Source organism: Mastomys coucha, unplaced genomic scaffold (genome assembly GCF_008632895.1).
Source record: "Mastomys coucha isolate ucsf_1 unplaced genomic scaffold, UCSF_Mcou_1 pScaffold1, whole genome shotgun sequence".
Classification (NCBI taxonomy): domain Eukaryota; kingdom Metazoa; phylum Chordata; class Mammalia; order Rodentia; family Muridae; genus Mastomys; species Mastomys coucha.
Genome location: NW_022196891.1, coordinates 6,812,714 through 6,823,574, shown reverse-complemented (window position 1 = coordinate 6,823,574; position 10,861 = coordinate 6,812,714).

The following is a 10,861-nucleotide window of genomic DNA, read 5'->3' as shown; positions in this document are numbered from 1 at the left end:
AGATTGTTAATGTTTTCAACCATCTTAAGGCTAAAATTCAAAGTAAAAAAAAAAAATCAAAGAATATTGTGATTATATATTTGATCTTTGAATAAAAATTAATTAATTTTGACCATTTAGAAATAATACCTGTTATTTTTGCATATTTTGGCAATTATTTGTTGTGAGCTTTTTCCTACTTTTAAAATTTTCAGGAGCTCTTATTTTTATTTCAGTAATAATCTTAAGGAATATTTGTGTTTGGAGTATACAGCATTTTTCTGACTATTAAGGTTTGGAACATATAAGCAGGAGAATCAAACAAGGAAAACGATTTTTAATAGATATTTCTCTGGATTCACACATAGATATGTGTTTGTAATGCAATGAACATGATTTAAGATGAACATAATCAGAAAGGTGTAGAAAGGAGCATCTACTTCGTTTTCATAAAATAAAATCATGCTCATAGCAACTTTTTGAATATAATAAAGAAAAGAATGAGATTATATGTTTGGCTCAGTGATTCCCACCTGGGAATTCTTCCCATATTCAATCACCATATCCAGATACTATTGTGGATGCCAACAAGTGCTGGCTGACAGGAGTCTGATATTGCTGTCTCCTGAGAGACTCTGCCAGTATCTGACTAATACAGATGTAGAGGCTCACAGCCATCCATTGGACTGAGCACAGGGTCCCCAAAGAAGAAGCTAGAGAAAGGACCCAAGGAGCTGAAGGGTTTGCAGCTCCTTAGGACAAATAACAATATGAACTATCTAGTACCCTCAGAGCTCCTAGGGACTAAACCACCAACCAAAGAGTACACATGGTGGGATTCATGGCTCCAGCAACATATGTATAGCAGAGGATGGCCTAGTCAGTCATCAGTGGGAGGAGAGTCCTTTGGTCCTGTGAAGGTTCTATGCCCCAGTGTAGGGGAATGCCAGGGCTAGTAAGCAGGAGAGAGTAGGGTGGTTCGCGGGAGAGGGGGAGGGAACAGGAAACAGGGGTTTGGTTTTTGTTTGCTTGCTTTTTTTTACTTTTCTTTTTTCTTTTTTTTTTTTTTTTGAGGGGAAACTGGGAAAGGAGATACCGTATGACATCTAAATAAAGAAAATATCTAATAAGAAAACAACATGCAGATTTAAAATATTGTAATAAATACCATAAAGTAATGTTTCTTGGAAGAGAGAACCACACTAATTAAATTGATTTTCTCTAAAATATATATCAGTTTTTATCAATAAGATAAAAATGAACTCTAATTGTATTGAAATGATCTAGTAATCAAGAAGCATATTTATGAATATAGATTTATGAGTAAGGACATGAATTATTTTCACTAGATGTTTTCATATTTTAAGTGAAATATATAAAATAGAGAACCTCTAATTATGTAATTAATATATGTTTTAAAATATATAATTTTCAATTATTTATATAATTATGTTTACTAAAATCTCAGTGACCTGCTCTATCATTATTTTTTAACTTAATTTGGTTAGCAGGTATATTATTTTCAATTGAATGGTTAAAATTCTTTAGAAAATATTAAAAATAGGAATCCTTGCATGCAAGTCTTTTAAAATTAAACTTTCTCATTTGTCACATTGTCTTCTTCCTATTTCTCCTGTTGTAAAAAGACAATATGCAACAATTCATAATAATGATTAATTTTCTGACTTAAAAATCTTTCAGAGACTACATTTTTTGCCTTCATGTTTATTAAAATATCTTTTCATAATTTCATCTTTCTTTCACTACACATATTTACAATTCTATGAAATACATTTTTAATTATAGGCTATACAAAGAATAAAGTACATCTCTTTTTTGATACATTTATAAATATAATCCAAAACTAGTCGTACAAAGTTATCAAACATATATTTAATGTTATAAATATTAATGTTTTAGAAAAGATATAGCAATTTCACTCAAATAATATTTTCATACTTTAGCATGATAGGATTTTGTCAAACAATACATCCTGTATTTGCATTCATTTAGTCATATTTCATTCACTGATGGTATTTAAAACCTGAGCTACTAAGTGGGCTGCAGTTAAGACCTGCATAGCATTTTTTTCACAGAATTATAGTTGACATTTGTATATATATGTATACAATATACATATACATATATATATGTGCACACAAATTTATATATATAAACATATATATGTATAAATTTGGCATATATTTCATGTATACTATGTGTATATATACCTATTATTATTAGTAGTAGTAGTATTATCATTATTATTAAGGTGACAGAAGATAGCATCATCTCTGAAGTATAATACTAAATTGAGAAACATTTTTCTCCATATTCCCTGTAGATAAGCCTGTGAGAGATTTTCTTGGATAATTACTTGGTGTAAAAGTCTGTCCCATTCAGGGCAGGTGGCTCTAGGTGTTATAAAACAGCAATCAGAGAAAGAGCCGTGAGGAACAAGAAATAAATGTTCTTTTAGAGTATCTTCTTCAGTTTCTGCATCCAGAATACTCCCTTGAATTCTTACCCGATTTTCCTTCAGTATAGGCTACACACTAAGATAAAAGGACGTACTTCTTCTAGTCGCTTTTGTACATAATGTTTTGTTACAGCAAAGGACAGCAATCTAGGACAGAAATTCCTACTAGGATTGTAGGTATGTTGTGAAAGATTTGGAATTTGGACACACACAAGGACATGTGCACACACACATGCATATATCACACATACACACAAACACACACACAAACACCCATAGAACAAGCAAATTGAAAGCTTGAAATAGAAGAATCATTGAACATTCAATGTTAAATAAACTGTTTGGAAGAGAAGAGTTTTGAAATGGCCACAGATAATCGAGGCCTGCCTTATAAAATTTCACGAGGTTCTTTGAGAGTCCCTCAAACAATCTTTCAGGGTTATTTAATATGATTTTTGTATTAATAATCTGTATTTTGTAGTGATCTGGATCTGATGAATCAGATTTTATTGTACAGTAGAACAGCATGAGATTTTAGCCTTCTTGGAACTGTTAATGATGGATAGCTGGAGCTGAAAAGTGTGATAGGAGTAAATGAAGACTAATATCATTGAGCTTAAATATTCCATGAAGTATTTTTTTAGGGTCAGAACAGAAATCTTGGTCCAGAGCAATTTCGAGACTATGTATCCTAACCTGAAAATGGAAAAGTTTAATGCATCAGGTCCCCTTCATTGATTTCGGCAATGTGAGAACTATAGGACTGAAGAAGTTGTAACACGTTGCCGAGGCTTTGATTGTGATTGCCCCGAAGAGGCCTTGGTGAACGTTTAGCTCCATTTGAATGGAAGCCTCTTGATGAAAGGGGTCATTCAGAGAAAGTGGCGCTGGGAGCTGTGGGGTAGAATTGGAGCTCCTACAGAAAGGCCAAGAGGCGTTGGACAAAGTGCAGCCTCTGCTACAGAGAAGATTACCAGAACATGAAAGAGTCACCACAGAAAACTTATGGCTGGGACCTTGAGTCAAACTGAGCATCCCTTAACTGGGTCTGTGAGAGGTGATTGGTGAAGGTGCACCTTCAGCTGCTGTGGGCACTCTAACATACTGGAGATGCCAGGACAGAGGGATGACCATCAAGAACAGAAGACAGGGTAGTATAAATCAGCCTGAGCATATGAGGCAAGTTGAATGTGTTTATAAATTTTGAGTCCAGATGTTGTGAAGTCCCAGACACCAGACATGGAACAAAGGCATTTTGGTTTTCCTTTCACATGACAGTAACTGTGTCTGTTTTCTCTCTGTTATGATAAGAAATATTGGCATTGTTTTTGGATTTATAAGAGCCAGGGCTGAGTGACTTTGACTTTTCTGAGACTTTAGTTATTTGAGAGGTCTGCATATTTAAAGTGTTTGAAATTTCAGACTGTGCTATTTTTTAAATTACAGTTTGTTTTATATTAAGATATTTCTAATGATGTGACATCTTGGAGATGAACAAAAAGCAAAGATTGTAATTTATTTATAAAGTATTTGTATGTTAAACTTGAGAGGGTATCAACTATGTTGACCAACTTTGTATTAACTTGACACAGTTAGAATCATTTGGAATACTGGAGTACTGAAGAAATACCTACTTGAAATTACCTGTAGACATGTGTGTGATACAATTTTTCTGATTTAATGGATAAAGGAGGAGGCCCCAGATCACTGGGATCAATGCTACATGAGTATAGGTAGATAAGAAAGCTGACTAAACATGCCATGGGGAAAAAATCAATAAGAACTATTCATCTGTGGTTTCCGCCTCAGTTCCTGCCTCCATTCTTGTATTACTGCCATGATTTTACTTCATGATGGTATATTATTATTTTTTTTTTTACTCTAAAAAGGAAAAAAAAGCTCTTTTTAAAATTTGTAATGGTCATTCTTTTTCTGTCAACTTGATCATGTCTAGAATTAACTAAAGCCAAAGTATATGGGCAGAACTCTGGGGGCATTCTTGGTTGAGTTACACGATGTTGGAAAATCTACTATGAATCTAGATCCTTTGAGGTTAGACGACTCACTCTAAATCTGGGTGAGGTATGCTGGCAGCCAAAATAAAAGACATGAAAGAATAAAGCATTTGCTATTTAACTCTTATTTTTACTCTCATTGGTAAGTTCATAATTTCACTAATATCAGAAATGTAAAGAACAAATGTAAGCAATATAAAAGCAATGAGAAATGTAACCCAGCCCAGACTCTGTGCGCGTGTGTGCACGCGCGTGCGTGCATGCATGTGTGTGTGTGTGTGTGTGTGTGTGTGTGTGTGTGTACATGTGTGCGCGCATGAAATTTGATAAGGTAAGCGCCCTGACTAAGTGAACACCTCAATTTTGATTTGCTAAAACGTTACCATGGAAGCCAAGCCAGGAGTGTGAGTTCAAGGATAGTATGGGTTAAATGATGCTATCTCAAGACAAGAAAACTAAAACTTCTTAAGAATGGGTATTATAGAAGACAAAGGTAGACACAATTCTGTGGAGGAAAATGAGTTTTGAGTTTGTGTCTAATTTGTACTTCTGTAACACACAGTGATATATCAATGATTAAAAGTTGAAGTTTTATGTTATGGTCCTTGCAGCGAATAGTCACTGTGGCACTATATACATCTTATGTCAGTAAATCTTCTAATAGCTAATATGTTAAAGAATGTCCATGTGAAGATTCAATACTAGCTGCATGAAGCATATGTACATATTACCTTTGCAGTACTATTGCATCACAAAATTTATGAACTTAAATAGAAATGAAAATTGAAATACGTCAATGAACCTGCAAGAATGTAACAATTGCTTACCCTCCAAAAATGACCATCCCGACCTTGGTACTTTTGACTATATCCCCAGAAACATGTATACCTCATACTCAATGTTTTATCAATAATGCTGATTATAGAATATAGTTTGAAAAATTAAACATTGAAAAAGTGAGATGATTATTAACCTGAATTTTGGATCCCTGGGACTCACAGGATAAAAGGGTAGAGACTGATCCAGGCATGACATTGATAGGGAAAGAGTGAAATTGTTTCTGCCCCTGTTACAGGGCCTCGGTGTGACAGCTGCTGTGAGAGTAATGATTGCTTGTGTAATAATATACATATTTTCACATTCCTCTGAGGAATGTCCTCCCTGTTACCGTTAATACCTCCATGATAATCAGATATCATGAGCCCAGTCCCTACATATATGGTTAATGCCTCAGCACAATGGTAAATGCTGGGGGCTTCAGAACAGCCCTTAAGGTTATGGGAAAGAGTTTTAAATACATGAGTTCAAAACACATACTATCTCTTAAATATTCAAAATATAAGGATGTAATATGAATTATGAGGTACTTCACAAATTCAAAGAAACAAAGACAGCTACATTAATGAACCAGCTTGTCAGAAAAATAAGTACAAAGGCAGACAGATACAAAGGCAGACAGATTCCTGAGTTCAAGGTCAGCCTAGGACACACCAAGATTAGGCCCAGGTGTGATAAAAATGGTAATTTCATGGCAGGGAGCACCCCACTGGTTTATGTTTGTATGTAACAAATGCAGACAGATCTATGAATTATTATGTATTGCTAAGAAAAAACTTTATGCTCTTAAGAATCAAAGGACTGGTCACTAGATGCTGACTCATTCAAAAAAACAGAAGGAAGCTTGGAGTAAATGACATGATGGGATTGATATGTAAAATTAAAGACTGGACCTGTGTACTGCAGGAAACAAGCTATTTAGAGAACTTTTTAGGATTAAAAAGATTGAACTGTTTAAAAACAGACAGACAAACAGATACAGACAGACACACAGTCAGTCAGACAGACAGACAGACACACACACACACACAAAGAAGCAGGGCATGGACAGAGAGATCTCTTAGAATAGCAAGCAGAAAAAGGACAGAGAAACCTAAAATAGCAAGTAAACAATATAGACAGCGAAATCTCTAGAGAGAGAGAAAGCAGAACATAGTGAGGAACAGACTAGATCACAAGTTGTCAGTCACAATTTGACTTAAAGTCTTTACACGGCTTCCAGACACCCCTTCTTCGAGCACCCCTCTGCATGCTGAGGCTGGCCACTTTGGCATTCTATAGATCTTATGTCAGTGAATCTTCTACTCTCTGATATGTTAAAGAATGTTAAAGACTGGCTACCTGAAGCTTCAACACTAGCTGCATGAGACATAAGAAGATATTACCTTTGTAGTATACTGCATCACAACCAACTTATGAACTTTAGTAGATATGAAAATTGGAATATGTTAATGAACTTGCAAAAATATAACAACTGTTTGCCCTACTAAATTGTCGTACCCCGCTTTAGTACTATCAACTACATCCTCAGACACATGTATACCTCCTAATCACTGTTTTATCAATAATGCTGACGGTAGGATACATTTTGAAAGATGACATATTGCAACAGTGAACAGATTGTTAAAGGTATTTACTTACAGACTTGCTGACCTGAATTTTGGATTCCTGGGACTCACATGGTAGAAGGATAGAGCAAACTTTTGCAACTCATGTCCTACCTTCCACAAGTGCATTCTTCCAAAAGTAAACATGCATACATGCACAGCTTATACATACATACAAGCACATACACACACGGAACAATAAAAATTAAGATGGAGAGTTGACTAACATAATTTGCTTCACATTAATTTTAGCTGTTTAACACACATAAATGAGTAGACTTAAACCTTATCTTGTTTCCAATAGTTTTCAGTATTGTTATTCATGGTAGAGTTTGTTTTTTGTTTGTTTGTTTGTTTGCTTGTTTGTTTGTTTGTTTGTTTTCCAGGGGAAACATACACTTTATAAATGTTATGACAAAATCAAATATATTCAAATGGCTTATCTTGTATCGAGAGAAGATAAACAACTTTCAAAATTAGTATCAAAACAGGACACTTAAATCTATCGACATGGACAGAGGTATAAATCTTTGTTCTTTTCAAAGCTGGCCACAGTGAGGTTAAAAGAGATGTTTGTTTACATATTAACACCTGAAACCACAGGACTTGCTGAGTTCTTCCCTATGACACATAAATTGTCAGCATGATATCAGGGGTGCTCCACTGTATTTAGACCTAATTAATACTGCTAAGGACAGTTCTGAGAGTTTCATATATTAAATCTCTTTTTACTCAATAATAATGTTGTTTTTATGTACAAGTACAGAGGTATGATACTATTTTTGAGGCTTAGTCTAAAGCCAAAAAATCCCCTCATATTTTATAAATGTGGTAAAGTTTCATGCTTTCTTATATCATTTCAGTAACTGACTATACGATGCCAACTTTAACAATGGGGTGAATGCTTTAAAATCCAATTAAGAATAAACTTTAGCCAGCACCTTGGCAACACCAGAATGTGCTATGTGCTGAACTGATGTAACAATGATCCAAGTAATGACACAGATGACTATTCAAATTAAATGCTAAAAAGTTGTAAGGACTATTTGTCTTCAGCAAAACTACAAAGTAGATTTGAGTCTTTAAGAGGATTTTTATTATACAGGAGAAAAAAATTCTCATCATAATTTGAAAAATTATGAGAACATATGAACAGACCTCAGCACTGACTGGGGGCTGGTTCTCCCGGAGCAGGCAGGGACACATTAAATGCTGAAGGAACACTGGGAAACTCACAGCACAGATCTCACACACGAAACCTCTCACAGTAACACTCACCACATCCACTGGCTTTAGTCATTAAAAGTCTTACAAAGATTTTTCACAGTTTCCTCAATACTTGGTAAATTGGATACAGAAAGATGACTAAGTGGTTAAGACATTTGTCATGAAGGTTTGGTAAATGAGTTTGCATTACCAGAACCCAATAAAGCCTGGTAAGTTAGCCCTAACCAGTAATCCCTGGGCTTCTATGACATTTCTCCTATGTCACTATCATAAAATATCCAAAGAATCTTGAAAAACATCTATCCTTGTACACACTCAGTGGCAAACTAGATAATAGAGACCCATTACAGGATGTAAAAAAGGAAGCAAAACCTAAGATATTATTATGACTTCTATGTGTACTGTAACAAGAGCTCTGAGCCCAAATTCACACATGTAAATGTGCATACATGCACACATGCACAGGGACAATGATGAGAGGGTAAACTGTGGTTTATTATTTAAAATGTGTGAGCAAGTAATAATTCTAAAACTCATTTAAAAATGTGAAGCCAGAAACTGTAATCTTTTAGATTTGTATTATTTTTCTATGAGTTCTAACAATGGATCTCTACAGAACTCATAAGCAAGAAAAAAAATCAAGTGGGGGAAACATTTTCATAGCTACATTTGATAAAAATAACTTTCATTTTAAAATAGGCAAATGATTTTATGATGATTATACACCTAAAAATCTTTCGGGGCAGCTGTATATTTTTGAAGTTAGTAACAGTACAACAGCAAAACCAATTTCAGTATCTTGATGTTTAAAGAAGCATATGTTTTATCAATTCTGAAATAGGTTTTTCATGAGTTGTCAGGCCACAATTTCAAGCATTCTGCTGAACAACATTAATGGTAATGTTTCTATGGTGACAAACATTTCATATGACAGTTAACAGATTTCCTTGTTATTAAGGTGGCATTTAGAAATATTTGAAGGTATTCACACTAAAGTCAGAAATGGCATGTGTTATGTGACTTGAATTTAACCACATAGTTACAAAGTATTAACGAAGTATACCGATCATATATCAGTTATTCTTACTACGTATAGAAAAAGTATAGTTATTTATTATAGATAGCTAAATCTACTAATGACAGTTGTGTTATAAAGTTATACTGTAGTAAAAAAGAATTAATTCCAAAACTTAAATGATAATGATTTGTCATTATCATTATCATTAAAAGTTAGTGATAATGAAGTGGTTTCAATAGGATTGCCTCCCATAGACTGATGTGTCTGAATCCTTGTACAATTTAAGAGATATTGCATTGTTGGAGTATGTGTGGCCATGTAGAGGAAAGATGTCACTGTGGGCACTGGCTTTGAAGTCTTCAACGCTCAAGGTATGCCCAGTGTGGAACATGCCTTCACCTTACTGACTGTAAATCAAGATGTAGTACTTTCAACTTTTTCTCCAGAACCATGTCTGCTTCCATGTTTCTATGTTTCATGCCATGACAATAATGGCCTAAACTTTTGAAAGTCTAAGCTAGCACCAGTTAATGATATTCCTTTGTAAGAGTCGCAATGGTTGTGTTGTCCCCTCAGAAAAATAAAACCCAGAGTAGAGAATATATTGCTGTACACAAGCATGGGCAAACATAGGCTCACTTCTGGAAATTAATCATGAAGATTATTAATCACATTAATTGTAGGACAATTTCTTAACATTGGAAATTATAAATTTTCAAATTTAGAGAATTATTTAAATTAATATAAATATCAAGCATAATATGTAAAATCAAATTAATTGTCTTTCATGTTCCAATAATTTTATTATTGCAGTATACATAAGTTAGATTTTCATAAGATTTTACAACAAAAATACAACCTTTTCTTATTATTTTCTATATTTCTTGTTAATTAATTAGATATGTTCCTAACTTAAATAAAATTTCTTTTAAATTATAATAGAACAAATATTGATTCTCATCAAAAAAGGAATATATTTAGTCATAAGAATTCACATTTCATATTCTATATGACTCATTGCATATTTTTTAAGTCTTCATAGAAACTTGTGAAAGAGTAGTATATGTTCATGCTTATATCTGTTATGTACTGAAACCCAACATTTGAAAATAAGTTTGAAAATAAAAACACTTATTTTTAGACAAAATGAAGAGTTTCATCTCTGTAGCCATAATGACATATGTAATGTTTACTCACAAAACTATATTCTCATAAAAGTTATACTTATGTAAAAATGCATAAAAACTCAAGAATAAACTTACTGCTCAAATAAAAAGCAATTATACAATGAAAGTAAAGTTAGATTTTAGAAAAAAGCAGCCATGTTTGAAAATTACATCTAGTTAATGGGCAAAGTGAGGACTCAGAAAAATGTGAATGAGTCAGAGATGTGATATGCCCAGCTCTCAAGAGAACATCACATGAAGAAGAAGACTTAGGAGAGTGGCACAGAGAAAGAAAAAGAGGGAGAGGAGGCAATTTCACCTGAGTGGTTTTAGAGAGACAGGGAACAAGTGAACACAGTATGAGGAGCCAGAGAGTAAGAAGGAACCAGAAGATTAGAAGAGATGGCCAGAGTTAGTTTGTGGCCAAGCAGAACAATTTATTCAGTAGCTAAGAGAAGCCAATTTGAGTAAGTCAGCATGGAGAGGATTTTTGAGTCAGAAGAGCTGAGTTGAACCAGCCATAAAAAGTTCAG